Source organism: Macrobrachium nipponense, chromosome 7 (genome assembly GCF_015104395.2).
Source record: "Macrobrachium nipponense isolate FS-2020 chromosome 7, ASM1510439v2, whole genome shotgun sequence".
In the NCBI taxonomy this organism is placed as follows: Eukaryota; Metazoa; Arthropoda; class Malacostraca; order Decapoda; family Palaemonidae; genus Macrobrachium; species Macrobrachium nipponense.
The window spans coordinates 24,237,066-24,264,461 of NC_061109.1; the positions used below are offsets into that span (position 1 = coordinate 24,237,066).

Here is a 27,396-nt window from a genome sequence, read left to right on the forward strand (position 1 = left end):
AGTATGAACATGAAGTTTTTATGATAAAACAAAGTTTAATGTATACTTACCTGGCAGGTATATATATAGCTATATTCTCTGTCGCACTGGCAGAAATTTTCAAAACTCGCGGCAAACGCTAGTTACCTAGTAGTTCAGGTGACCACCACCCCGTTCCCGTGGCACTGGCGCTCGGAACCATTCCCATTTACGTCAGATTTTCTCTGAACTCTGTCTCCTGAGGGGAGGAGGGTGGGAATTTAATTATATATACCTGCCAGGTAAGTATACATTAAACTTTGTTTTATCATAAAAACTTCATTTTAATGTATGACACTTACCTGGCAGGTATATATATAGCTGATTGACACATTTGGAGTAGGGTCAGAGACAGCAACATTGTTAGAGTTCAAATAATTAAAAATTATTATATCACTCTTGGTTCCTTACCTGCTAAGGTAGCTGACTTCATAGGTCCTGCCTCTGAGCCTGCTAAAACCTTAGGAGCTCTCAACTAGGACGTGGCCTGTTTGTTGAAGAAGCTAATAAAGGGTCTGACAACTGGACATGACCAATTTGTTGACAGGAAAACCACAGTCCTCTCATACCACGGGCATTCATGCTAGGAATTATTAATTCACCTGAACTACACACATACATCACCAATAACAAAAACCACTATATAGACTGAAGAAGGAAAATCCCCTCTCAGACGACCAAAAAACACCATCACCTGATTAAAAATTACCTAGCATATTAGTAATTTTATGGGGTGGAAACTCCTTTGCCCAATACTGTACCAGAGGACACGTAAGGACCCAATGTCTGACAGTTGTCAAACGTTGTCTATATATCTCTAAGATAATGAGAGGCAAAGACTGAATTTGTCCTCCAAAAAGATGTCTCAATAATCTCCTTGAGGGCTAAATTTTTCTTAAATGCCAAGGACATAGCCACCGCCCTGACTTCGTGAGCCTTAACTTTAAGAACTCCGAAGTTCTGTTCTTGGCAAAGCATATGTGCTTCTTTAATTAGTTCTCTCATAAAGAAGGCTAAAGCATTTTTTGTCATGGGCCTACTTGGGTCTTTCACTGAACACCACATAGAACCAGAGGTCCCTCTGATGCCTCTTGTTCTTTCTACATAAAAGCGTAAAGCTCTCACTGGGCAAAGAACTCTTTCCTGTTCCTGACCCATAAGATCAGACAGACCCAGAATATCAAAGGATCTTGGCCAAGGATTAGAAGGGTTCTCGTTCTTGGACAAGAAGCCTTCCTGGAATGTACATACTGCCTTGTTGTGCTTCCAGCCTACTTCCTTATTTATCGCCTGAAGTTCACTAATTCTTTTAGCCGTGGACAAGGCGACTAAAAAGATGGTCTTCTTCGAGACATCTCTCAAAGAGGCCTTGTCTAAAGGTTCAAACTTACTCGAACCTAGATACTTCAGTCCGACATCTAGATTCCAGGAAGGGGGTCTGCATTGAGGCTGCTTCCTGGTTTCAAAAGATCTTACAAGATCCCTAAGATCCAGACAATTGGAAATATCTAGACCTGGGACGGTCGGAAGCTTTGAACAAGGGGAGAACGGTAGTTAACTGCTTGTCCGACAGTGAGCACTGAGAGGTGAAGAATCACTTTTGCTTTAGGACCATGCAAAAAAATGCAGTGAGGGGTGGCATGAGGTGGGACTATATGTAAAGGACCTCAGGTTTGTATAGTTAAGAAAAATGCAATTTTTGACAAATTGTCATTTCTTCCGACACGAATACAAACCTTCGGTCCTTTAACAATAGTAAGACTCACTTCTTGGTGGGAGGAATCTGAGTCTTTTTGGTGAACAGACTGGTGTTCTTCCAACCCTGGAATGCCTCCCTGGTCGTAAGAGCGAGGGAGGGATCCAAGCCTCTGTCCGATTGATCGGGGTATGCACCGCAGGATCAATGGTCAGACCTCTGGGCCAAGTACTTAGAGAGAAGCAAGCGTATCTCTTCGTACCAGCAAGTAAGAACTTGTTCCTGTTTGCAAGAGACAATCAAAAAGTTATGGGTTTGTCTCAAGTTGGCATCCACTTCCTCCCCCTTGTTGGAGGAAGTGGTGGATATTTATTCCTATCCCTACTGAAAGGGATAGGATGGTTCTCTGTTGAGTAGCTCACCTGCATCTCGTCCTTACCCAGCAGGGTGACGACCGTATCCCTCTAGCCAGAGGTAGAGGGGGAGAAAAAGATGGGAAGAGGAGCCAGACACACACTCTTCACTCATCCATTCCTACAGTCACACCAGGACTCAATGCTGTTCAGCCTGCGAGGGTCTGGGTTAACTACACAATGTGTTGAGGAACCACCACGGGTCCCAAAGAAAAAGATCAAAGGACCTGTGGGCAATATCCCGAAGGTAGAAGGAGGTGCATGTGGTCCGGTTGGACCAGGCCCCTGCCTGCACTACCTGCGCCACGGAGAAGTTCTTGCGGAACGCGAGAGAATGACGAAGAGGCGTCCACACTCATCCTGGGGTGTCGAGTTTCTTCAGACAGCTTCGTCGCGCCTTCACAGGACAAAGCAGCATAGCCTTCGTATCGGAGGTGGTGAAGTCCATTAGGGAGGGGATTGTGAAGGACTCGAACCAATCGTCAGGGACCGAAGGGTTCTGAGTCTTTGCTACAAAGATCGGTACGAAATCGAGCGTCACAGATCCCCATCCCCTGTATGCTTGACTTGGCAGGAAAAGTCATGCAGTTCCCTCAGAGGAAAAGAAGGGAATAGTCGCATGCCCTATCCCTCTTCTCGACTTCGGTGATGTCTAGTACCCATACTGGTCTGTCCGACTGCAACGAAGAGTCTCGCATCCTCCTATCCCCACGCAGCGAAATTCTTCTTCTCGGTATTGGATAGGACACCGACACTCCATGGCGGGTGTCGATGGTATGGGTACTGTGACAAGCTATTAAGACAAAGTACTAATGATTGCTCTGGAACAACCAAACTAAGTCCACTGCGTAGTTCATAACTGACTCGGGGGCTCTGACAGCTGCTGACTGACTGGTTCAGAATCGGTAGTGAGGCCAATTGTCCAAGCATCCGGGTAAGTCACGTGACCTTCGCCCTTAAAAGGGTTATGCTGAGAGACCAAACAAATAATGTATTTGTTTGTCACCGATGCCGGACGGCGCGGTGATGATTCTCTTAATGCATATGCTCAAATGGCGAAAGTCAATTGCCTTCTAGAGACCTAGGTCCCTGACGGCAAGACAACTCTCATAGTCGTTGAATCTCAGCTAAGGAGAAACAACACTATGTGCTGTTGAAGACGAAGGTAGACATAGAATACAACCTACGTCTTCCAGCTGAATCGAGAGAAGGAATCTCAAGATTCTGAACCTGTGCTTACAAATGACTGAAAACGCTAACCGCTATTTCATTGCTGTCCGGTGAGGAGTCGTAGTTGCAATGAAAGCGGGGCGTTCTCAGTAAAGAAAGCACTGCCTGAAGAACTGCTTCTCATGGGCTGAACGTTTGGAAGTAGAGCTATCAAGTCTGGGAGTAGGCGATGTCTTTCAATACATCTGCTAATCCGGGGTGAACAATGAACAATTGCACACCTCCAAGATATTTTGAGGACAAACTTAGATTCCGCAAAAATCATTCGCATTATCGCAGTGCGATGCAGCAAGAGACTATTACAGAATTCTGTTACCGTGCGGTAAACAGAAAGATGAAAGTCGAAGAGATATCTCTGTTAAAAAATTCTCGCAATACCGAAGACGACGAATACGAGTGTCACAGCAGTAGGTCATTCATGTATGCGAGAATCCCCGTTAATCAGAGACCTAAGTCCGTGATTGTTGGGCAGAGATACAGTTGGTAGTCAATCACAGCAGAGGAGAAAGACATAACCGACCGTGCATCTCGAAGCGGCAGCTGGCACTGAGCTGCCTCGGGCAGTTCAATACACAGTAGCTGTCGCTGACTCGTCATCCTGAGTTGCCAGGTAATCCATTCCACGAAGGAATGCGTTTGGCTAGAACCACCGAGCATAAAAAGATATGCTCGAGCAATTATATTTAGGCAAAACGAATTTCGGTAAATACAAAAGCTTAAATGGTGTTGTCGTGACAAAACCAAAAGTATATAAAATTGAAACTGGAAACTCCTAAGAGGTTGCAGGCAACCCGAGTTGCAGTTCAATTAGAATACTCCTCGTCTAAGTCGCAATCCGTAGAGTAACTAGGATATGCGCCTACCCCTCGGACAATTCAACTGCTTAGCAGAATCATGTCGCGAGGTTAATATACATAGTATATTTGTAGGAATCTGAACAACGATCTCCATCCTAAATTCTTTTCCTTCAAGAAAACCAAATAAGGATTGGAGATCGACCGCCTTCGATCTCTAACAAAAAGAATGAAGGAGAAGTCTTCCCCGAAGACTTTCCCCCGTGGCGTACCACACTCCCGACTTCGAAGCTAACTTGGCTGGAGGGAAAGAGAAAGAAGACTTCCCTGCTTCCTTCTTCTCCTTCAACAACCACGCATTAACCCGTTCAAGGGCTTTCTTAGCCGAAATAGAGAGAGTCATCTTCAAAAGGGGTGACAAAGGAGCAGAAAGTTGAAACTCCCCTTCAAAAAGCGAAAGAAGACAGGAAGTCAGGATCTTATAATCCGACGAAGGATCCATACTCTTGTCTTCAGCAAACTCCTCCACGTCCTCTTCTGCTGAAGAAATGTCCTGGAAGTCGTCGTCCTGTAGAACACTATCTCGGTCTTGACGTAAGGAGGACGGGTCAACGTCCTGCCGCCTGCGTCCTGCATCCACCGAGACAAGCTTCTTCTTGCGTCCTGCGTCCTGAACAGCAGCTCGATCGTCTGTCCTCGATAGACCACTGCGTCCTGTCTCCCCAGCGATCGAAGAACGAGAAGGAGGAGGCAAACTCTTGTCATGCGTCCTCTTGGAGGACTTCACGGGGAGGAAATCATCCTTACGTCTCGAGGAAGGTTGAAAGGGAGTCTCCCAAGAATTGACGAGTACTGCTAACTTAACCTGCATCTCTCTTAAAAAGTCTATAGTGTCCGCTTCCTGACGGATCGTATGTGACGGAGGAGAGAGTAGAGCAGAGCTAGGACGGCGAGGAGAGCGATCTTGAGCTCTACCAGAAGGAGAGGGAAGAGGAGAAGGAATCCATCGCAGGAGGAGGAGATTCTCTCGCAGAATTAAAGGCTCCCAAAGAACGTCCTGCGTCCTCTCTCGAACGAAAGATTTTCTTCCTTTTAACAGGGATTGTGTCCTGCGTCCTCATCACTTGAAGACAAATTCTCCGGACTATTCCATCCTTCTTGAACGTGGGAAGGCCTATCCTGAGCCACAGATGTCCTGAAAGTCCTCTTGAGGGGACGCGAAACTTCTAAATACCGCCGTTCCCTGCCTGATGTCGAGCCATCAGAGGACGCACACTTCCCAGTAGCGCCTTTTCTATGGTGTACTGCAGCAGCCTGGGACGCAACAACAGGACTGCCTGAAGGGACGACTGACCGTGAAAAAACCCCTCTCGCCTCCCTTCGACTGTCGACATGCCTTCTCCCTTGGGTCACTCACTTTATCCGTTAACCGCTGTATCTGGTCGCCCATAGATGCAAGGGCAGCGAACACTTACACATAGTATTGTGAATCCTTCGCCTCCTCCGATACAGCAGCGGGCGCAGGAGAAACCTGGGGGGAGGAAGGTTCTACCTGTTTTACATTAGAAGGAACTGGAGAAGAAACAGATTCATTCCTTTTGCTAGAAGCATTAGATCTTTCACTTCGAGACACAGATCTCCTCACACGATCTTCTCTAACCTGTCTACATACTTCGTGAAGATCTTTCACTCCTTCTTGTCAAATTCTCACATTCTATGCACCTATTATCCCAAGTGCACACAATCTCTCTACATTTCTTGCATTCCGTGTGAGGGTCCACCGAAGCTTTCGGCAACCTCACCTTACAACCTTCTTTCACACAAACTCTAAACATATCCTAAGAATATCCAAAAGTGATTGCCAAGCCAACATTCCAAATACAATACCAAATAATCCGTCCAAAATCGGTGAAAAGTCGGCAACGAGATCGAAAATCTAGCAGGGAACCACCAACAATGTTGACGGTTCGGCTGGCAGAGAAAATCTGACGTAAATGGGAATGGTTCCCAGCGCCAGCGCCACGGGAATGGGGTGGTGGTCACCTGAACTACTAGGTAACTAGCGTTTGCCGCGAGTTTTGAAAATTTCTGCCAGTGCGACAGAGAATATAGCTATATATATATATCTGCCAGGTAAGTGTCATACATTAAAAAACATATTTCAGTACTGTCTGTGAACTCTACTCTATTCACTGAACATGTGCTCTTATTGTAAGCAGATATTTTTTTTTTTAAATAAAAAAAAGGTTAGATTTTTCAGCCAACTCCATTAACCAATGAAATTTGTACAGTAATTGTAAAAATACAGTGGTACCTCGAGATACGAAAGGCTCAACTTACGAAAAACTCGAGATACGAAACCAAATACAAAGATTTTTGCAGCTCTACATACGAAAATTGTTCAGGATACGAAAGGTTGTTGCTGTAAAGTCCGAGATTTGCCCGAACCACCGATAACAATTTTAAAACTCACGCACCGCCAACTGAGTAGACTCGCCACAATCCTCCCGCTCTCCCATTGGTTCCTGATGCTAGTCACCGCCATGATATCCTTCTCTCCTATTGGTCAGCATCTCTCCCATGATCCTATCATGCATCTACGTAGCGGTGTGCTTTTTCAGCCACTTCGCGGCATCATCGGTATAGTAAGCTCATGGAATTTGTTCGTTCTATACGATTACGTTTATTAACGTAAATTCGTTAGTGATTTCGTTGTAGTACTACTTTATCGTGTTGTGTGAGAACTTTACTTCATACGCATACGTACTACATAACTTAAGTATGTACAGTATACATATACGTAGTCATGGGTCCTAAGAAAGTTGAAGTAGGAAAGAAGAGGATGCTTTCTCTGGAGACGAAGATGGAGATCATTAAAAAATATGAAGCTGGTATGCGATTGAGTGTGATCGCCAAGGAATACGGCCGAAATCCGTTGACAATAGGCACCATCCTTAAGCAGAAGGATGTGATCAAAGCAGCTACACCTTCCAAGGGCGTGACATTTTGTCCAACAAGAGGAGCCACGTGCACGATGAAATGGAAAGGCTGATCCTTGTCTGGATAAAAGACAAAGAAATCGCTGGCGATACGATAACGGAGACGGCAATCTCCCACAAGGCCAGCACTATTTTCATCAATTTGATTGCCCAGGCTGAAGACGACAGAGGAGAAGGGACATCGACGCCAACCCCAGACGTCAAGGCTTCTCATGGGTGGTTCGAAAAATTCCGTAAACAGACTGGCATCCATTCGGTGGTGCGGCATGGGGAGGCAGAAAGCACGGACACGAAAGCGGCCGAAGCCTTTATTAAGACGTTCAACGAGATGACTCTCAAAGAAGGCTACAGTTCTCAGCAAGTCTTCAACTGTGATGACACTGGCCTTTTTAGGAAAAAAATGCCTCGTCAGACGTACATCATGCAGGAAGAGAAGAAGCTACACAGGGCATAAGCCTATGAAAGACAGGCTTACGCTCGCATTTTGTTCGAACGCCAGTGGGGATTGCAAGGTGAAGCCCCTACTCGTCTATCATTCCGAGACTCCTTGAGCCTTCAAGGCCCACAAAGTGCTTAAGGAGAAGCTTCCAGTGATGTGGAGGGCTAACACGAAAGCCTGGGTAACAAGACTTTTGTTCACTGAGTGGGTAAATCTGTGTTTTGGCCCAACAGTGAAGAAATTCTTGGAAGAGAAGCGCCTCCCTCTGAAATGTCTGCTGATGTTGGACAATGGCCCTGCTCACCCTCCTGGCCTCGAGGAAGATATCCTAGCGGAGTACTCATTTATCAAGGTTCTTTATCTTCTGCCTAACACCACCCCTCTCCTCCAGCCCATGGACCAGCAAGTGATATCAAACTTCAAGAAGCTGTATACGAAATGATATTTTTATGATACAATAAAGTTTCATACATACTTACCTGGCCGATATATACTTAGCTAAGACTCCGTCGTCCCCGACAGAAATTCAAATTTCGCGCCACTCGCTACAGGTAGGTCAAGTGATCTACCGGCCTGCCCTGGGTGGCAGGACTAGGAACCATTCCCGTTTTCTATCATATTTTCTCTCTTCCACCTGTCTCCTGCGGGGAGGCTGGGTGGGCCATTAATCGTATATATCTGCCAGGTAAGTATGTATGAAACTTTATTGTATCATAACAATATCATTTTCATACAATCAACTTACCTGTCAGATATATACTTAGCTGATTGGCACCCTTTGGTGGAGGGTAAGAGACAGCTAACTACTGGAATAGACAGGTAAACAACATATATTGTAGGTATTTATAAACCTTGGTTCCTACCTGACAGGTGGTAGACTTCATGGCTGCTGCCCAGGAGTCTGCATCACCTCAAGAAACTTTAGCGAGATATTTGATCTATGGCCAAGAGTTCTTATAAAAGGACTTTGTCAATGGGGGCTAATCCACTTATATGACAATACACCTTATGAAGGAGCACACAACCGATCCCGATCACCTGATCCTAACCACCATGTTAGTACTACAGATTGTTAAGAGTTATCCCCCAACTCTTCACAACATCCAGAACTCAAAAACACATTACGCACACATACATAAATTTTAAAAAAAAAAAAAAAAAAAAAAAAAAAAAAAAAAAAAAAATAAAAAAAAAAAATTATAATACTCATCTAAGAAGATATCACAAGAGTTCCTTACTGAAACAATAGTGAACATCCACCAGTGCGACATCTAACACTTTTGCCAGCAGAAAGTCTAGAACATATCTAATAGAAGGTATGCACAAAATTAAGGATCGGTGCTAGCTCCCATACCCAGAATCGTATCCGCAGACATGAAAGGACCTAGAGAAATAAATTTCTCGTAGGTCACACGAACGTCTTTCAAGTAGTGAGATGCAAATACTGAGTTGCACCTCCAATATGTCGCTTCCAAGATATTCTTTAGTGACATATTCTTATGAAACGAGAGAGACGTCGCTACTGCTCTCACCTCATGAGCTTTCACTCTCAAGAGTCGAAAAGCGTCGTCAGGACAGATCTTGTGAGCGTCTGTAATGACGTTCCTTATAAAGAAGGCTAGAGCATTCTTAGACATAGGTCTTGTAGGGTCTTTAACCGAGCACCAAAGACCTTGTCTAGAGCCTCCCATCTGTTTCTTTCTCTGCAGGTAGAATTTTAGAGCTCTTACAGAGCAAAGAGACCTTTCCTCTTCTCTACCGACGAGACTCGATAAGCCTTTAACCTCGAAGTTCTTAGGCCAGGGATTCGAGGGGTTTTCGTTTTTAGCCAGAAAATGATATTGTTAAGATACAATAAAGTTTGTTCATACTTACCTGGCAGATATATATATAGCTGTATTCTCTGAAGTCCGACAGAATTTCTAAAAACTTACGACACACGTAGTGGGAGTAGGGTGGTTAGTACCCATTCCCGCCGCTGGGAGGCGGGTATCAGGAACCATTCCCATTTTCTATCAGATTTCTATCTCCACTGTCTCCTGAGGGGAGGTGGGTGGGTACTTAAAATATATATATCTGCCAGGTAAGTATGAACAAACTTTATTGTATCTTAACAATATCATTTTGTGCATGAAACTTACTGTCAGTATATATATAAATATATATAGCTGAATCCCACCTTTGGTCGGTGGGGAGAGACAGAAAAGGATTTAGGAAACATATATATGTAGATGATTGACATCTTGGTTCCTTACCTGTTAGCATAGCTGACTTCGTGATTACTGTCACCCAAGCCTGCATCTGCTTCACTAGAGTTACCAACAAGGTAGAGACCTGTGTAGTTGGTGCGCTCTAGATGATCTGCCAACGGGGACGAGACCACAATGTGACTAGACCATGACCATACTCAAGAGGACAACGAGGCAAAACCACACCTAAGTTAGCCTAATCAAATACTCCCATATACCAAAGGCTAAAAGAAGGGAAGACCGCATCGGCGGCCGACCCTACAACCATAAACTTACGAACATTAAAAACTCACCTACCCTTTTCTATGGGAAAGGATGAGTGCTACCTCCTGCCCCCAAGATAGTGTCTGCGGCGAGTATGGTCCAAGAGAGTAACAGTTCTCATATGTCGTTCTGACCTCCCGTAAATAGTGCGAGGCGAACACCGAGTTACTTCTCCAAAAAGTGGCACTTAAAATATCTTTGAGAGCCATATTTTTCTGAAAGGCTTATAAAAGAAGTCGAAATAGCCCTTACTTCATGAGCGTTAACTTTAAAAGCTTAAGTCACTATCTTGACAATAAGCGTGCGCCTCCTTAATGGTGTTCCTCAAAAAGAATGCCAGTGCATTCTTAGACATGGGCATATTAGGCCTCTTAACCGAACACCATAAGTTCTCCGCAGACCTCTACACTCCTTTGTCCTACGAAGATATTCTTTAAGAGCCCTAACAGACACAGGACTCTTTCTGGCTCTTGACCAATGATTTCTGCCATACCTTTTATTTCGAACGTCCTAGGCCAAGGGTTGGAAGGGTTCTCATTCTTAGCCAGGAATGACATACTCAAGAGCAGATTGCATTATGCCCTTTGAAGCCGACGTGTTTACTAATCGCCTGTATCTCGCTAACCCTCTTCGCCGTCGCCAGAGCAGTTAGGAATACAGTCTTCTTCGTCAAATCTCGCAAAGAGGCAGAGTAAATAGGTTCGAAGCGGCTTGACGTTAAAAACTTGAGAACCACGTCCAGATTCCACGAAGGCAACTTAGCCATCGGTACCTTGGTGGTCTCAAAAGATTTCAGTAGATCATGAAGGTCTTTATTATTAGCAAGGTCAAGACCTCATGTCGAAAAACTACAGACAAGACACTTCTGTAGCCTTTAATGGTCGACACTGCGAGCTTTAAATCTCGTCGGAGATAAAGAAGGAAGTCGGCGATCTGGCTCACAGAGGTCGTGGTAGAGGAAACTCCTTTCTTCCTACACCAGCTCCTAAAAGCTGCCCACTTCGACTGGTAAACCGCGATTGACGAAGGTCTTCTCGCGGTGGCGATAGCTTTAGCCACAGGTTTCGAAAAACCTCTCGCTCTGGCCAACTTCTGGATAGTCTGAACGAAGTCAGACTCAGAGCGGAGAGGTTTTTGTGGTACCTCTCGAAGTGGGGCTGTTTGAGTAGATCTCCTCCTTAACGGAAGAGATCTCGGAAAATCCACCAGTAGGGACATCACCTCTGTGAACCAGATCGCTGCAGGCCAAAAGGGGGGGGGCGATTAATGTCAACCTCGTCCCCTCCGAGGCTGTGAACTTTCTCATCACTTCCCCAGAATCTTGAAGGGGGGAAATGCGTAGAGGTCTAGGCCCGTCCAATCCATAACAGGGCGTCTACTGCTACTGCCCCCGGATCGAGAACTGGGGAGCAGTAAAGAGGAAGTCTCGTCGTCCTTGCGGTTGCAAAAAACGTCCACCAAGGGGCGTCCCCAAAGACTCCACAGCTCCTGGCATACGTCCTGATTGAGGGTCCACTCTGTCGGCAGCAACTGACCTTGTCGACTGAGGAGATCCGCCCGGACGTTCTCGACTCCGGCAATGAACCTTGTCAAGATCGTGATCTCTCTTGCCTTCGCCCAAATCAGAATTTCCTTCGCTAGAGCGAACAGGGAGCGAGAGTGAGTTCCTCCTTGTTTCTTCAAGTATGCCAGGGCTGTGGTATTGTCCGAGTTGACTTGAACCACTCGACGGGAGACTTTGTCCTGAAAGAACTGGAGCGCTAATTGAACCACTGCCAGCTCCTGAAGTTGATGTGCCAGGGACTACCGTTTCCCCTTCCCCTCTCCAGGTTGCCTGACACTTCCTCCCCCCCATATGTTTCTTACCCCACCCCCCCGTGGATGACGCGTCGGAGAACAACACTAGGTCGGGGTTCCGAAGCTTGAGGGATATGCCCTCTGAGAGCTTTAACGGATCGAGCCACCATCTTAGATGGCTCTTCACCTCTTCTGAGATGGTTAGGATCATATCGGAAGTTTGTCCTTCTCTGTCCAATTGTCCGACAGGAAGAATGAAGAGGTCGGGGAGATGTAGCCTCCCCAGGGAAAACAAACTTCTCCAGCGAGGAAATGGTCCCCAGCAGACTATCCATTCCCTCACGAGCATGAATCTTTCCCTAGAAAGGCTGACACTTTCTCTATTCCTTGTGCTGACGTTCCTGGGACGGAAAAGCCCGAAAAGCCACTGAATCCATCTGAATCCCCAGATACACGATGGACTGTGTTGGGTCAGATGTGACTTTTCGAAGTTCACCAGAAGTCCCAGGGACGCAGCTAAAGACAGAGTCGTTTTCAGGTCCTTCAGGCACCGGGTCTGCGAAGAAGCTCGTATGAGCAGTCGTCCAGGTAGAGCGAGATCCTGATGTTGGAAAGATGGAGCCACCCTCGCCACATTCTTCATTAAGATGGTGAACACGAATGGGGCCGTACTCAGACCGAAACAAAGGGCCCTGAACTGAAACACCTTTCCTTTCAGGACGAACCGAGGTACTTCATAGACTGGGGTGTATCGGACGTGAAAGTATGCGTCCTGAAGATCGAGTGATACCAATCCAATCCCCCGGTCTTAAGGCCCCAGAACTGACTGAGGTGTCTCCATCTTGAACTTTTGCTTTTCTATATAGAGGTTCAGACGACTTACGTCCAAGACGGTCGGCCGCCACCCTCCCGAGTGTTTTCGGAACAAGAAACAATCTGTTGTAAAATCCTGGCGTAGCCAGGTCTAAGACCTGTTCCACTGCTCGTTTCTCGAGCATCTGCTTCCGAGCGAGATTCAAAGAATCCTTTGCTTTTCTTGAGGATACGACGGGGACAAGTCCCTTGGGAGGGTGGAAAGTCAGAGGGGTGGGCTTTACGAACGAATCTTGTACCCCTTCTCTAAGATGTTGAGAGACCAGGTGTCTGCCTCTCTTTCTCTCCAGGCTCCTCCAAACAACAACTGAAGCCTGGCTCCTACCGGTGACTGAAGGCACGCATTCTCACTTCTTGCCCCTGGACTTAGCCGGGGCTCTACCTCTAGGAAGACCTCTTCCTCGGGATACAGATCTAGCTGAAGATCCTCCACGAAAGGGCTTCTGCTTCTTAAAAGACTGAACTCCTGAAGACGTGGAAGGGACAGCAGGACGTCTCGACGACTGCGTCAAAAGGTCTTGTGTAGCTTTCTCCTGCAGACCTTACTGCCAGATCCTCACCAAAGCCTGGGGGAAGAGATGACTCGAGAACGGCGCATACAAAAGTTCTGTCTTCTGTGCGGGAGAGACAGACTTAGCCGCAAAATTACAATACAGAGATCTCTTCTTCAACACGCCTGCTGAAAAATGAGAATGCTAATTCCTCAGAGCCATCCCTGACAGCCTTGTCCATGCATGACAAAACACTGGACAGCTCCCCCAAGCTGATCGAATCTGGCTTACGCGACTGGTTGTCTAGTACTCCGAGACACCAGTCTAAGAAGTTAAATACTTCTAAGGATCTAAACAGACCCTTCAACAGATGATCCATCTCTGACGTAGTCCACGACACCTTCGCTGAGGCTAACAGAGCTCTTCTTGAAGCATCTACAACGCTGGCGAAATCTCCCTGTGCTGACGTCGGAACCTTCAAACCTAAACTCCTCACCGGTTTTCATACCACATCCCTGCCTTACCGCTAAGCCTAGACGGAGGCAGGGCGAAAGTGGTGCTTCCTTTAGCTTTCCTAGTCTCCATCCAAGTGTTAACTTTCGGAAAGCCCTCTTGGTAGACAAAGACGATTTTCATCTTAACAAACCCTGGTGTCTTCTTAGCTTTCGACGACGAAAACTGCGATGGAGGAGAAGGAGGAGCAGCAGGAGAAGGTATCTCCAAAAGAATCACGGAGCAGCCGAGCCAAAACTTGATAGTCTGAAGAAGACGACGTCGAGGGTTGTTCTTCATCAACCTCCTCCGAAGAACAGCTCAATTCCCCTTCTTCCTTACCCGAGTTAAACTCCGAAGAAAGAGGTAGAAGACCTTTCACTCCAAGTCTCCTATCAGACCGATGACGAGAAGAAGAGGGTAACGTATCCTTAACAGAATCGTTAGCCGATACAGGAACAGCAATCACAACTTGAGTAGAACGCGAAGTAGAAGGAAGACGTGTAGCGTCATCTAAAGACTCGGGAATAACGTCCAATCGAGAGCGAACTTCCGTACTCGCGTCCAAGACGCTCTTACGACGATGTCTATTAGCGTCCATCGGAGCGTCTAACCTAGCGTCCCTCCGAGCGTCCAACGAAGCGTCCAAATCAGCGTCCAAGTGAGCGTCCAACGAAGCGTCCAAAGAAGCGATGAGCGGAGCGTCCCTCCTAGCGTCCCTCGAAGCGTCTCTACGATCGTCCCGCGAAGAGACAGGAATTGACACTTGACGAGCGTCCCGATGACCGTCAACACAAGCATGACGAAGCGGAAGCGCGGTGCGTACCAAATTCCGTCCGTCAGAAACTAAAGCATCTTCCTCAGAAACGTCGATGTCGGAACGCCGAGCGTCCTCACGTCGAGAAGAGAGGGCAGAATGAAGAAACCTCTCTCTTCTCCTGACGTTTACTTCCACCTCTAGACAAACGCTGGGGAGAACGAAGTCTAGACGACCAAATACCATGAAACGGGGACGAAAGACGAGCAGGCGAGAAGACTGTCTTGATCTCTTGATCGGAAGTCTATCGTCCTTCTTACGGCCAGAAACTGTTTCCTTCTGCTTAAGTAAAGCATCCAGTTGTCGCTGCATAGCAAGGATTACCTCCGTCTGCGAAGGATCTATACGAGGAGAAGAGCCATGCCTGCGAGAAGGTGAGGGGCGAGGGGACGCCTTCTTCCTTCTCCCAGGAACAGCCTTAGCTCTAGAGCGACTGGGGCGCTCAAAGACGTCATCATCGGAAGACGACCTAGCCTTCTTCTGGGGCGGAAAGGACATGCTTTATCCGGAGAAGAATGCCAATCCGACAAAGCATGACGTGAAGCGTCCTGATCTGAAACGTCCTCTTCAACGGTCGCGAATCCGAACGAGATTCCCACCCCTTGCGCGGGGGAGGACGCGTCGGGAAGACGACGCAAACAATCCTTAGGACACGTGCTCGAGCACGCTCCTTAGCAGCCTGGGAAGCGTCAACAGGTACTGCTGAAGGGACGTCAGATCGGTGGGGGATCCCCGTAACCCTCCTTCGGCCTTCGACATGCCCTCTCCCTGAGTCCTGGGAGTCCGGCAGAGGTCCCAGCCTAGAGGCGCTATAGGGCCGATCTGACGCCCCCTCCACTTCACTGGGGGCACTATCACTCACTTAGCACTTTCCCTGTTTTCAAGGGCTAGAACCTTAGATTCCAGAGTTTCAAAGAATCTAAAATAAGCGAAAGGGCATTACCCTCCGCAGACACCACTTGAGGGCCCGAAGGCAACACTACGGGGTTTCAGGAGTCACAAAAAGCTAAACAGAAGGGTTTAGAAGGGGTTACATTATTACCCTGTCTACTACCCGATTTACTCCTGGAGGAAGACCTCCTGATCCTATCACGCTCTAATTTATTACATAGGATTCATAAGTCCTTCCATTGAGCATCATTCAAACTTTCACACTCCGTGCAGCGAAAATCATACTACACACTTGCCCCCTACAACCTTTACACACTGTGTGAGGATCAACCAAAGCTTTTGGTAACCTCACCTTGCATTCGTCTTTCATACACACTCTGGCACTAGCCGAACTAGAACCTGACATCTTTAAGGAAAAAACCGAGCCAAAATCAAAAACAATCCAAAGTCACGTATGCCAAGCTATCGATCCAATAACAAATAACCAAAAAGTCAAGAGGATACTCAAGCAAAGAAAGTTTTCCAAAATCCTGAGGCGGAGGTGCTGTAAACAGATGTTTACAACACCGGCGACAGAAGAAATCTGATAGAAAATGGGAATGGTTCCTGATACCCGCCTCCCAGCGGCGGGAATGGGTACTAACCACCCTACTCCCACTACGTGTGTCGTAAGTTTTTAGAAATTCTGTCGGACTTCAGAGAATACAGCTATATATATATCTGACAGGTAAGTTTCATGAACAAATAGTGCTTTAAACGAGCAGATGGCTGAGTCTCCCTTGAATCCCACTTTATCTTCTAGGGCATGCAGCTCACTAATTCTTTTGGCTATTGCTAGAGACAAGAGATATAAGCATTTCCTTGTTAAATCTCGAAACGAGGCCAGATGAGGAGGTTCGAACGTTACAGAGGACAGGAACTTGAGGACTACATCGAGGTTCCAGCTAGGAGGAGCTGGTTCCTTAGACTTTGTAGTCTCAAAGGATCTTATAAGATCGTGTAGATCCTTATTATCAGCAAGCTCTAGGCCTCTATTTCTGAAGACTGCCGAGAGCATACTCCTGTATCCTTTTATTGTGGATACAGAGAGGTGAGAGTCCTCTCTGAGGAACAACAAGAAATCAGCGATTTCGGTCACAGAGGTACTTGAGGAGGACAACTTCTTCGACTTACACCACCTTCTAAAAACTTCCCACTTAGACTGATAGACTCGTCTAGTGGAAGCTCTGCGGGCTCTAGCGATCGCGCTTGCAGCCTTGCGAGAAAACCCTCTCGCTCTGACAAGTCTTTTGATAGTCGAAAGGCAGTCAGAGCGAGAGCGGGGAGGTTTTGATGATACCTCTCGAAGTGTGGCTGTCTGAGAAGATCCTTCTTGGAAGGGATCTGGGAAAGTCTACTGTCCACTCCACTACCTCTGTGAACCAATCTTGTGCCGGCCAAAAGGGGGCTATGAGGGTCATCCTTGTCCCCTTTGAAGCCACGAACTTCTTCAGTACTTGCCCCAGGATCTTGAAAGGAGGAAAAGCGTAGACGTCTACATGTGACCAGTCTAGCAGGAAGGCGTCGACTATCAGAGCTCTGGGATCTTCTACCACTGAGCAAAAGACTTCCAGTCTTTTGGAGAGGAATGTGGCGAAGAGATCCACATGAGGAGTCCCCCAAAGAGACCAGAGACTCTGACACACTTCTGAGTGAAGGGTCCACTCTGTGTGAAGGACCTGGCTGCTCCTGCTCAGCCTGTCTGCCCTGACGTTCCTTATTCCCTGAACAAATCTCGTCAGAAGAGAGATGTTCCTCTGGGAGGTCCAAAGCAGCAGGTCTCTTGTTAGTTCGTAAAGGAAAAAGGAGTGTGTCCCTCCTTGTTTCCGAATGTAGCCAAGCGCGGTGGTGTTGTCTACATTTACTTGAACTACACTGTTTGTCACAAACGGTTTGAAGCTCTTTAGAGCCAAGAGTACGGCTAAGAGTTCTTTGCAGTTTATGTGCCAGGACACCTGAGCTGCCTCCCAGGTGCCTGACACCTCTCTCGTACCTAAGGTTGCTCCCCAACCCTTCTCCGACGCGTCGGAATACAACACTCGGCTTGGGTTCTGAACCTCCAGGGAGATTCCCTTGTTCTCTTTCAAAGGGGGCAACCACCATTCCAAGTGAGGCTTCATCTCCACTCGAATGGGGAAGCTGTCAGAGAGAAGTCCGGTCTTCCAATTCCAAGATCTCTTGAGGAAGAATTGAAGAGGACGCAGATGAAGTCTTCCTAGAGGAAAGAACTGTTCGAGCGAGGAAAGGGTCCCTAGACGGCTCAACCATTCCCTTGCCGAAGTACGTTCTTTCCCTAAGAAGAGAGAGACTTTCTCCAAGCCTTTCACGAGTCTCTCTTGTGAAGGAAATACTCGAAAACCCCGAGAATCCATCTGAATCCCCAGATAGACAATGTTCTGTCTTGGGGTCAGTTGCGACTTCTCGAGGTTTACGAGTAATCCCAACGACTTGATCAGGTTTAGGGTCAAAGTAAGGTCCTCCAAACACTGCCTCTCTGATCTGGCTCTGATGAGCCAGTCGTCCAGATACAGACAGATATTTATACCCTTCAGGTGAAGCCACCTCACCACATTCTTCATCAGGCTTGTGAAGACCTGAGGAGCTGTGGACAGGCCGAAACACAAGGCCCTGAACTGATAGATCCTTCCCCCCGTCATGAAACGGAGGTACTTCTTCGACGAAGGGTGAATCGGGACGTGAAAATAGGCATCCTGGAGATCCAGGGAAACCATCCAATCTCCTTGGCGAAGAGCCAAAAGGACTGTCGCAGAAGTCTCCATGGAGAACTTCTCCTGAACAAATTTGTTCAGAGCGCTGACGTCTAGAACTGGTCTCCAGCCCCCCCGAGGCCTTTGCAACCAGGAAAAGGCGATTGTAAAACCCCGGGGAGTTATGGGCAGCACACGAGTACACGGTTTATGAGGTGCAAAGCTTTATTCCCTTAATTGTTTACTTTACTCATTATTTAGTTCAACTTTACTTTGTTACTTCAAAATGTTTATTTAATTCATGTCTATTATCCCTTTTTTGCAACCAAATTAACCCCGAAAAATTACATATATTTCTGAAGTACATATGCGCAGACTATGGCAAAATGACTCATCGTTGCTAATCTAGTGGAGCTTCACACATACGTCGATGCATTTACAAACTGTTTCCATGAATTCTAATTGTCATAATAATGCAATAATGATAAAATTGCTCTAATATGTATAGTACTATATACTATATACTACAAATAGATATGCTAATTTCATTTATTTCCCCGGTTTTGTGTTAGTCTTGTAGTTTGGAGGGTAAACACATACCAATTGACAACACTGATAATCAATTGAAGAGCACAAAGAATGCCGTCGGTACTGTTCACAAGCATAACTGTTGATATTTGAGTCAGGAATCTAGTTACTTTTTCAACAACGATATTTTTAAATTAATAGTCATGAATATGTAAAAATATTTATGCAATTCATGACCTTATACTGCTGTTTTAACTATTTATTTAAATAATTATATACCGCACGGTTCTTCTTCTACTAAAATTCGTAGTTCCCTTGGATAAGTAGTGGTTGGAAGTCTGTGTTTACGATTGTTGTGAGGAAAGTGCCCCAGCGTCTATGGGTACAAGTGGTGTGCGGATTTAGCACAGGAAATGGGAAGCTTGTTGACACAAGCAACTCTACAAACATCGAGATGGCGTCAATCTTCAAAACATTTTTAGTTGTAAGTAAAACGTTCGAAAGCGTCACGGGGGTAGTGCGCACTGCGTTTGGTCACACTTTCCATCACCCTCTGTTTAATCTTAAAATGACAATTTGTCCAAAATTGCATTTTTCCTAACTATACAAACCTGAGGTCCTTTTACAATAGGAAGGTACTAGCGGCAGCTGGATAGGTCGTAAGCTTTCGAACAAGGGGTTCGGTAGTTAACTGCTTGTCCGACAGGCGCGCGCGCGACTGGGAGGTAAACAAATCACTTTTGCTATTGGCCCAAGCAAAAACTGCAGAGTGAGGGGTGGCATGAGGTGGGACTATGTGTAAAAGGACCTCAGGTTTGTATAGTTAGGAAAAATGCAATTTTGGACAAATTGTCATTTGTTCCGACACGGCATACAAACCTTCGGTCCTTTTACAATAGGAAGACTCACTTCTTGGTGGGAGGAATCTGAGTCTTTTGTGAACAGACTGGTGTTCGCCCAACCTTGGAATGCCTCCCTGGTCGTAAGAGCGAGGGAGGGATCCAAGCCTCTGTCCGATTGATCGGGGTGTGCACCGCAGGATCAATGGTCAGACCCTCTGGACCAGTACTAAGAGAGAGGCAAGCGTATCTCTTCGTACCAGCAAACAAGAACAAGTTCCTATTTGCAAGAGGCAACATAAAGTTATGGTTTGTCTCTTGTTGGCATCCATTCCCCCCCCTTGTAGGAGGAAGTGGTGGATATTCGCTCCCATCCCTAGTGAAAGGGATAGGATGGGCTCTGTCGAGTAGCTCACCAGCATCTCGTCCTTATCCAGCAAGGTGATGACCGTATCCCTCTACCCACAGGTAGAGGGGGAGAAAAGATAGAAGAGAAGCCAGTCACTCTCTCATTCACTTATCTATTCTTACAGTCACACCAAGACTCGATGCTGTTCAGCCTGCTAGGGTCTGGGTTAGCTACACAACGTGTTGAGCAGCCACCCACGGGTCCTAAGGAAAACGATCCAAGGACCTGTGGGCAATATCCAAAAGGTAGAAGGAGGTGCCAGTGGTCTGGTTGTACCAGACCCCTGCCTTCAGTACCTGCGCCACGGAGAAGTTCTTGTGTAACTCGAGGGAGTGTACTTCTAGGTCATCTTGGTGCTGACGAAGAGTCTTCAACACTCAGCCTCTGGGATGTCGAGTTTTTCTTCAGAAAGCGCGGTCGCGCTTCACAGGACAAAGCAGCATCTCCTTTGCATCGAAGGCGGTGAAGTCCATTAGGGAGGGGATTGTGAAGGACTCTAACCGATCGTCAGGAACCGAAGGGTTCAGAGTCTTCGCTACGAATTCGGTACGAAATTGAGGTACATTGAAGCGTCACATCCCCATCCCCTGGATGCTTGACTTCGCAGGAAAAGTCATGCAATTACCTCAGAGGAAAAGAAGGGAATGGTCGTATGACCTATCCCTCTTCTCGACTTCGGTGATGTCCTGTACCATACTGGTCTATCCGTCTGCAGCGAAGTTGTTCTTCTCGGTAGTGGATAGGACACCGACACTCAATGGTGGGTGTCGATGGTATGGGTACTGTGACAAGCCGTTAGGACGAAGAAAAGACTGTTATGGAACAACCGAACTAAGTCCACAGCGAAGTTCGTAACAGACTTGGGCGCTCTGACAGCTGCCGACTGACTGCGTTCGGTAGGAGGCAAGTTGTCCAAGCACCCGAGCAAGTCACGTGACCTTCGCCTTAAAAGGGTTATGCCAAGAGACTAAACAAATAATTTGTTCGTCACGATGCCAGAAGGCAAGGTGATGACTCTCTTAAGGCATGTGCCCAACAGGCGAAAGTCAATTGCCTTCTAGAGACGACGGTCCCTGATGGCAAGATATCTCATAGTATAGTTGATTCTCGGCTAAGGAGAAACAACACTATGTGTCGTTGAAGACGAGGGTGTACAGAAAATGCAACCTACGTCTTCACAGCTGAACCGAGAGAAGGATTCTCAAGATTCTGAACCTGTGCTACAAAGACTGAGAACGCTAACCGCTATTCATTGCTGTCCGGTGAGGATCGTAGTTGCAATAAAAGCGGAGCGCTTTTCAGTAATGAAGACAGGGAAATACTGCCTGAAGAACTGCTTCTCATGGGCTGAACATTTGGAAGTAGAGCTGTCAGGTCGAGAGTAGGCGATGTCTTCTGACATATCTGTTAATTCGGGGCGAGCAATGAATAATTGCACACCTACGAATACGAGATATTTTGAAGACAAACTCAGATGTCTGCAAAAATCATTCGCATTATCGCGGTGCGATGCAGCGGGTGACTAGTACAGACTTCTGTTACCGTGCGGTAAACAGAAAGATGAAAGAGTCCAAGAGATATCTCTGTTGAAAATTCTCGCAATGTCGAAGGCGATGAAATCGAGCGTCACAGCAGTAGATGGTCCTTCATTATTGCGAGAATCCCCGTTAATCAGAGACCTAAGTCCATGATTGTTGGGCAGAGATACGGTTCGGTAGTCAATCAAACCAGGGGAGAGAGAGACGTAACCGACCGTGCATCTCCGAGACCTAGCTGATACTGAGCCGCTATCAGGCAGTTCAATACGCAGTAGCTCTCGGTGACTCGTCATCCTGAGTTGCCAGTAATCCCTTATTCCACGAAGGAATGCGTTCGGCTAGAACCATCGAGCATAAAGAATACGCTCGAGCAATTATATTTAACCGAAACGGATTTCGGTAGTAAATACAAAAGCTGATTTGGTGTTGTCATGACAATACCAAGTATCTAAAATCGAAAACTGATAACTGCTGGGAGGTTGCAGGCAACCCCGAGTTGCAGTTCAATTAAGATACAATTCGTCTCGGTCACAAACCGTAGAGTTAACTACGGTATGTGCCTACCCCCGGACAATTCAACTGTTAAAAGAATCATGTCGCGAGGGTAATATACGTAGTATATATTTGTAGGTTCTGTACCACGACCTCCATCCTAAATTCTTTTCCTCGAGGAAGAGAATGAGAATAAGGATGGAGATCGAAACCGCCTTCATTCTCTAGTCAAGAGAGTGAAGGAGAAGTCTTTCCCAAAGGAAAGCTTCAATGGTGAACAGAATACCGAAAACGATAGTTCAAGCCAAACTGGAAGTTCCCGTCCGTTCGTTCTCTATTCCAGGTTAATCGCCTACTGTGACTTCTTCCAAATGCTAGAAATTACAGGAATTCGAGCATAAGCGAGGTTCCCGATTATCGTGTAACAATTATCGGGGATTCTCGCTCACTTTGGACCGTGGTCCGCCTAAGTGTTTGGAGATCGTAAAAAACTCGAACACTCTGAGTGCGCTAGAAATTCCGTAGAATTCTAAGCACTCTGCGAAACCCCCCACCGAATTCGTCAAACGATATCGGCTGGTGATCCTCCCTCCCGATTCCCGTAGAAATCGAGAAAGGGGCAGGATCCCTCCTCAACGACCGGGGCTTTACGTCAGGTAGGACCCGAAGGTCCCCGGTAACGCAGCCCCTAACGTGGGATCTTACAGAGAAATCTCTGTAGGATCCCTCCCCTTTCCCTCGTAGCCGTAAGGAGAGAGGGAATGGGGAGGAATTGGATACTGGCTCGCCTTACCAGCGGAACTAGCAGTTGGAGAAGAAAAGGAGCAGCCATCGCCTTACGGCGATGGCCTCTCAGAGCCTGGGAAAACGTATCGTCAGGAGAAAACGTTTTCCCGAGGAGGGTTACGAACTCATACTGTAGGTAAGGGTCTGCCGCCACTGTGAACGTCGTCTGGGTGGGGCTGATCGACACCTGACAGGAGAGAGCCGATACCGTCCTCCGACTCATTCCAGTCCTCGTCGAGGTCGAAACCTCAGGAGGACCGAAGGGGTATTCAAATACGGTGGTCCGAAGACACGTAGAAACGCCTCTGTCGCAGTAGGTGGTGAAGTAGCGTGTTCGACCGGCCAGAACTGAGAGAGCCTTCTTGTCCGGAGACGAGAGACTACCTGGTTCAACACAGTCGCAAGCTCCGATCGCGGCAGACCCACCGTCGATTTGGGTTCCCTCTCGGGGCCCAAAACGACTCGAGCCGAGACGTGGCTCTGCTGGTGGGAGCGGCGATCCTTCCCCGAGTCTGTTGTGCTGACGAATCAGCGCCATAACCTCGGCAAAGTTCCTCTGGATCTCGGAAGTCACAGCATCTTGCAGTGGGACCGTTAAGCCCTTCGAACAAGAGCATATTCCGAGAACCTTCCTCCTAAGAAGGGGGAACAGCGACAGCCTCTCGGTCTTCTCCATCCACTTGCGCATACGTCCTGGCCGGTCCAAGAACCGTGCCTGGCACGTAGGGCGTCGTGGTGGGATCATGAGGGGCGCACACCCCTCACGATCACTCCTCAATACCTCGCTCCTAACCCTGTGTAACCCGAGGAGGTTGAAGGTACGGGAGAGGCAGACCTGACGCTCCCTCCTCGCTCGCTGGCAGAACCAGCAGGCTTGGAGGGCTGCAGGCGATCGTCAACCCGCAGTGGCGATCGAGCTGCAGGCCTGGCCGAACCGTCTCGCTGTGGAGAACGGCTGGACTGAGCACAGCGGCCCCGATCTCGAGTGTCAGAAGAGCTGGTGCTGGTTGCCGTACCCGATCGCTCTCTGTGAGAGCGACGGTCAGGCGACCTGCAGGCTCCACTGTCACAGTGAGACCGGTGCTTGTCCTCACGGCACGTCACGTCGCTGGTTCCAGCCGTGGCTGGCACCGGCGAACGGGAGGACCTCTTCCCAGCCTCAGCCCGTGGCCGGTCGTGGACCGTCACGTCCCCGGGTAGCCAGCTGGTCGCCGCGAGAGCGAGAGCTGGTCTGGTGAGAGTCGCGTGAGCGGCTGTCACCAGTCTTCCGCCCCGTGCCGTGAACCTGACGCTGAGCGGACTCAGAGGTCTGGTTCCTGGCTGCACGGTCGCTGGTAGGCGACCGTACACTCGGTACCTCCCGCGAACGAGAGGCCGAGACGGACCCTGATGCAGTGGCAGAACCACTGACACCAGGCGAGGAAGTACCGGTGTTAGCCGGTACCCCTCTGGTCCCCGTAGTCTTCTTCCTTGCGGAAGAAGAGACGGGCCCCGCTCCCGAAGGAGCAGGAGGACCAGCGGAAGGAACCCTCCCGTCCCACCGAGGTGAGACGGGTCCCGAGAAGCTCCCGAGGGAGACTTCTTAGGGAGGGAGGAGGCAACCTTCTTCTTCCTCGGCTGTGAAGCCTTAGAAGTCGAAGGGGAAGAGGCGGCAGCCGACGACGATGAAGAAGATGAAGACGACGACGACGACACCTTCCTCCTCTTCTTTGTCAGCTTCCTCAGGACAGACGTAAGATCTGCTATCCAGGGCGGAGCCGGGGCTGCTGTAGCCGAAGCCACAGGGCCCGGACGCACCTGTACAGACAGACCAAAGTCTGGGGTAGTACCACCACGAACAGGGACGACGTCAGCAGGTATGGGCATCTCAGGAACAGCAGGCACAGCCAGCACAGCATCGGTAGGGACAGCCAGCGCAGCAACGGCAGGGACAGCCAGCGCAGCAACGGCAGGACAGCCAGCGCAGCAACTGCATGGACAGTCAGCCCAGAATCGGCAGGTACGGCAGGCAGCACCGGCAAACACAGGAAGTGGAGCAGCAGCCAGCAACATCTTGGTACCGGCGGCAGGTCCAGGGGCGAGCTCTAGGGCAGCGGAAGTGTGGTCGCGGCAGCGCGGCAACCACGAGCGGCGGCGGCACGCCCCCCTCTCGGTACGGCGAACGGCACTTCACAGCGGCTGTAGGCAAGACTGTTACTACGTGAGGCGAGTACACCAGGTGAGGAGGGACGTCGTCACCTGGAGCGTGGTCACCACTCCATGGGTGACCGCAGTAGGCCCAGACATAGAACCGCAGCCCCTGGACACTAGCACGCCCTGCAAATGGAAGGACGCCCATACCTCACCAAGGTCCACCCTCGTGGCAGTAGCACCTGCGGAAATAACAGTAGTAGCGATTAGTGGGGGGGGGGAAGTCCCCTCGCGCGGGGGGGTGAGCCCTCTCCGAACGAGTGGAAGACCCCGAATACAATTGTACATCGGGCACCGAGCGCCCTCCCCCGCGCTCGACGGATCGGGCGAGGAGAAGAACGCAGATAACCTCCCCCCCCCAAGGGGAAGGGCCATCTGTGGGAGCTGAGCGGGGGGGGGGTGGGGGGGGGGGGGGTGTCTCGTTCCCCACCCCTGCACAGCACCCATGTACCCAACAATAATAATAAGAGCCCAAGAGCAAACGTGCCCTCGGCCCGAATGCAAGGGCATAAGGATCAATTCCCTGACTGAGCGGAACTTGAACAAATAATATTGATGCAATCAATAATAAAAGGAATGAAATGAAAAAGAATCTTGCATTACGATTCACTTCACAATGAATAAGGGCTCGGATCGAGCGCATTTGCGCCCTCGGTACCGACGCGCAAGGGTAAAAGGATCCATTCCCGATTATGAATGGAAACCTTGATCCATAATGAATTGATGCAATCAAAATATATAGAAAATGAAAAGAATACTGCGCTTGCGATTTCACTTCATACAAATAAAAAGGGGAAGATCAATTCCCGGGAAATAGCGGAAATATTGATCCAAGTAAACAATGCAATCTCAAATAAATATTGAAATGAAAAAGAACTGCACTTGCGATTTCACTTCATTCAAATAAAAAGGGAAAGGATCAATTTCCGGGTAAGCTCGGAACTGATCCAAAATGAGTATTGCTACAATCAAAATAATATATATGAAAATGAAAAGAATACTGTACTTGCGATTCCACTTCCATACAGAATAAGTTTTCGTGCCGAGCGCATTCGCTCGGCAACGAGCATACAGGTCAAAAAAAAAAATATAAATGAAAAGAGCACTTACTTACGATTTTCATCTACACATTTCCAACCAAAATATACGCTCGGAGCGAGCGCTCTCCCGCCCTCGGCACCGAGCATACACAATACGAGGATCATTTCTGGGAAAATGAATTCCCGCACTTACGCCCTTCAGTCCCGGCACTCGGGTAATCGGAGGGCGTTGTGAAACCAAGATCCTTTAATTCACAATTGAATTCAATGGAAATAATATGAAATGATGTACTTACAATTCAGTTTCACTAGATAAATAGAAAAAGAAAAAACACAACCATGCGAAAGCAACGACGATGAAGCGGGCAGAGACGATGATACACGTTCCACACGCCAGCAGGCCGAAAGCAAAAGTGGTTTGTTTACCTCCCAGTCGCGCGCGCGCGCCTGTCGGACAAGCAGTTAACTACCGAACCCCTTGTTCGAAAGCTTACGACCTATCCAGCTGCCGCTAGTACCTTCCTATTGTAAAAGGACCGAAGGTTTGTATGCCGTGTCGGAACAAATATAGCCTTAATTTCTAACTTTGGAGAAAATACTTACTTCAAAAGGAGAGTAGAGGTCTCGAGCTGTTCCTGTCACCACCAACAACTCATGACTGATGACCATCTCCGGTGTCAGGATGTGTTAAGGTACTTTAGCCTAGTACCTACCTAACATACCTCGCTAGCTACTAGGGTAAACAACCGCAGTCGATCCATCATCATCGCGTGGCTCAGCCTTATTCACTCGATATTTAATTGGTGAAACAAGAATACAATTACATCTTTAAGCATATCATTCAAAAGATTGAATTTTCAACACAATGTGATATATGAAAGCGCCATATGAACTAAAATAAGCATGTGAGCTCTTCATAAAATATATTTTCAAGGCAGCTTTGAAATCCAATATGGTGGCAGTCGCGTGACTGGCCGTTCTAACCACAGACAATCCACCATCTTTCCCAGCACTCATTTGAACAATGTTAGCGTATATATGTAACATTTATTGATCTTACTCAAGATTGCATTGTAATCAGCACAATAAAACAACATTTTGTTGCCTATATTAGTGAAAGTATGAAACTTCTTATTCCCGGGGTCATGGTTTACATTGTAATTGGTGGTTTTATCCTTACTGCCATCACAACTGAAACTCCACAGTGCTTATTGATTGTTATTATACACGTTTTGGTCTTGATTCACTCCAAATTGCACTTGAACTACGTTGCTGTTCCTGGTTCCTAAGCGCTTACACCACAAATACAGTTAGGGCAGCACACGAGTACGCGGTGTACGTGTATGGTGCAAAGCTTTATTACC

At 47.8% G+C, this 27,396-nt stretch overlaps 1 protein-coding gene across 5 annotated transcripts in view; it reads right to left on the reverse strand.

The window, feature by feature from the left end:
• LOC135216994 (monocyte to macrophage differentiation factor 2-like) overlaps positions 1 to 27,396 on the reverse strand; it is a 291,269-nt gene that overhangs the window by 260,581 nt on the left and 3,292 nt on the right. Inside the window, exon 1 of one of the 5 annotated variants that reach the window (XM_064252552.1) lies at positions 26,636 to 26,779. The exons of the other annotated variants lie outside the window; for them this stretch is intronic. The gene's annotated coding sequence lies outside the window, so the exon portion shown is untranslated. Of the gene's footprint in view, positions 1 to 26,635; positions 26,780 to 27,396 lie in introns of those variants that run through there. 5 annotated transcript variants of the gene reach the window in all.